Source organism: Elephantulus edwardii, unplaced genomic scaffold (assembly GCF_000299155.1).
Source record: "Elephantulus edwardii isolate Elephantulus edwardi_28Jun2011 unplaced genomic scaffold, EleEdw1.0 scaffold00003, whole genome shotgun sequence".
Taxonomy (NCBI): Eukaryota; Metazoa; Chordata; class Mammalia; order Macroscelidea; family Macroscelididae; genus Elephantulus; species Elephantulus edwardii.
The window spans coordinates 35,506,157-35,508,798 of record NW_006399753.1 but is presented as its reverse complement, the minus strand read 5'-3'; the positions used below and the strand labels follow the sequence as shown (position 1 = coordinate 35,508,798).

At 42.4% G+C, this 2,642-nt stretch overlaps 1 protein-coding gene across 1 annotated transcript in view; it reads right to left on the bottom strand.

Annotated features, from left to right (window-relative positions):
* Positions 1–2,642, bottom strand: part of PLA2R1 (phospholipase A2 receptor 1, 180kDa) — a 171,689-nt gene that overhangs the window by 132,266 nt on the left and 36,781 nt on the right. The gene's annotated exons all lie outside the window — the stretch shown is intronic.

The window sequence follows — 2,642 nt, the reverse complement described above, 5'->3', positions numbered from 1 at the left end:
AGGCTGCTCCTTGGAGGTAGATATTCTGAAGCTCCGTCTGACATACTTTGGTCATGTTGTAAGGAGAGATCAGCCATTGGAGAGGGACATCATACTTGGAAGGGTGGAGGAACAGTGCAAGAAAGGAAGACCCTCAATGTGATGGTCTGACTCAGTGATTGGGATAATGGAGGTAAGTGTGTCAAAGACAAAAAAGGTTGACTCCAGATAGAGCAGGGTTCAGAACTGTGGTACACAGGGTTGCCATTAGTCACCAGTGACTTGATGGCACACAAGAACAACAACAACATATAACTCGACCCAAAGTAAACAGGGGCAGACAGAAGGAGAAGCACTTCAAGACTGGTCTTCCATCAGCAATTTGGACTGGTGCATCAGCTGAGCCTGATGTTCCTTCCCAAGGTGGAAAAGTTTGGGTAAAAATAAATGACAAATGGAAGCAATGAGAAATAATAGCTGAAGGTAAAGAAATGGATAAATGGGTTATGCAGCAGGGGAAATCTAAAATGATACTAATACCTCAAGAGAGACTCAGAGCAAGGGCGCACTCTTTTCTCAGTAAAATTTTATGAGAGGCTAGAGAAAGTGAAGCCAAGATAACTCTTTGAGAACGTGATTAGATTTAAATGAATACCTGCAGTAGATTGGAATGACTGAACCTGAGGAAACTCACCCTGAGGGATCTTTGCCCTACTGAAGGATTAACTGTTGATGACTGTAGGGGCTGGTAAAATGATTAACTGAGGTGAATCCTTCAAGTACAAAAGGGACGAAAAAGAGCCACATGTTGACCTGAAGAGCAGTAAAATACTTTTGGCCATTTTGGTCATAGTCTTTCAAGGAGACCCTGTGGTATTGTGGGTAAAGCACCCAGCTGATAAACAAGTTAGTTGTTTGAATCCACTTACTGCCCATGGGAGATAGATGTAGTTGTCTGCCTTCCTAATGATTTAGACTTGAAATCTTGAAATCTCTGTGTTGTTCTTAGATAATGTCAAGTAAAGTATGACTCACTGTGACCCTATGAACAGCAGACCTGACCCCTGTCCTATTGGGTTGTTATGAGTCAGAATTGACTCCATGGCCAAGTTTCATATGAGTTTTGGTTTTTGAGCTATAGTCTTTCTGACTCTCACAAAAACTGAGGGGGTGTGAGACTGCTCTGGCAGTCTACTGATAAGAAGCTGCACTGCAATCCTAAAGGTATGTGGTTTGAATCTACCAGCTGCTCTGCAGGAGAAGTCTCTTTCTATGTGATTTACTGCCTCTGAAAACCTGCTGGAGTGTCAGCTATGGCTCATTTCTAACTTGCCAGCACACAACCACATAACTTACCAAATGGTTTAGACAACTTGCTGTTCATACAAGTAAGAAAAGTTTGTGGATGTGGGATCATGAAAATAAAGATATATGGAACACTAATGAGAGGACTGGTCAGTATTGCCTTCAACTAGGCTTAAAGGGGAACATGCACACAGAGGGAGGCACTATAACACAGAAGGCAATGAAGTGGGGTGCAGCAGTAGCAAGAGTGACAGCAGTAGAAGAGGGAAAGAACCAGAAGCTGAATGTAAGGTGCAAGACAGGGGATGACACGTGCCTGAGAAGTCCTCCAGCAGGGTCCAGCAGCAAAGGGTTAGAGGAAGCTGTCCTAATCAAGAACTATGTCTTGAGTTTTTTATACTACTTCCGAGTCATCCACGATCCTAAGTTGCATCCTCTTACTTCCTATAGACCACTTAACTGTAGGTACAGCTTGTAAATTCAGTGACGTGTTGCAGCAAATCCCCAGCGATGGAGTGCTGAGGAAAAGAACAGTAGCTGATGTAAGACAATGAAATGGTTCAATAGTTTGGAAAAGCTGGACATTTGGAACATCTTTAACCTCTGCTTCATAGAAACCAGTTTTGTGCTCATCCTTGGAGAGGAAATTATATATTGAGATATAAGGACTGGTCCTGTCACCTCAATGAAGGATCACCCTAAAATAAGGACCCCCCCCCGTACAGTCAGTCTAGTCATCAGTAGGCATAAACCTCAACTCCTTCTGCCCAGCCCTGCTTTTTTCTATCCTTAGAACACACACACACACACACACACACACACACACACACACACACACACGATATAAGAATATATCTTAGTTCATTAAAATAATGGAGCTCTTAAGTGAACTAACTCAGTAGCATAAGGAAAAATATCTAAGACCATTATTGTAGAAATAGAAAGATAACTAGTAAAACGTGAATGAGGATCCAAGAGGAGGAGGGTGGGGGTAGAGGGGTGAGGTTGTAGGGTGGAGGGAGTAAGTACAATTTGTTGCACAATTTGATAGGTGGGGGGAGGAGGGTGTGGGTAAAGGAAATGGGAAAGATCCAGTGTAAAAAACCGTGTATATAAACTTTGTAAGTAAACCAGTATAAAATGAAAATTTTACTAAAAAAAATAAGGAGCTCTGGTGGCTTAGTGGTAAGATATTGTACTGGCAACATCAGGATATGCTACTCGAATCCACCAGCTGCTCCATGGGAGAAAGTAGGACAGGCTCTTTTCATGCAGTTAACTACCTCTGAAAATCTGCTGAAGGATCAGCTGTGTGTTGGTTCTGACCCTACAGTGGTATACAACAATAAAAACAAAAT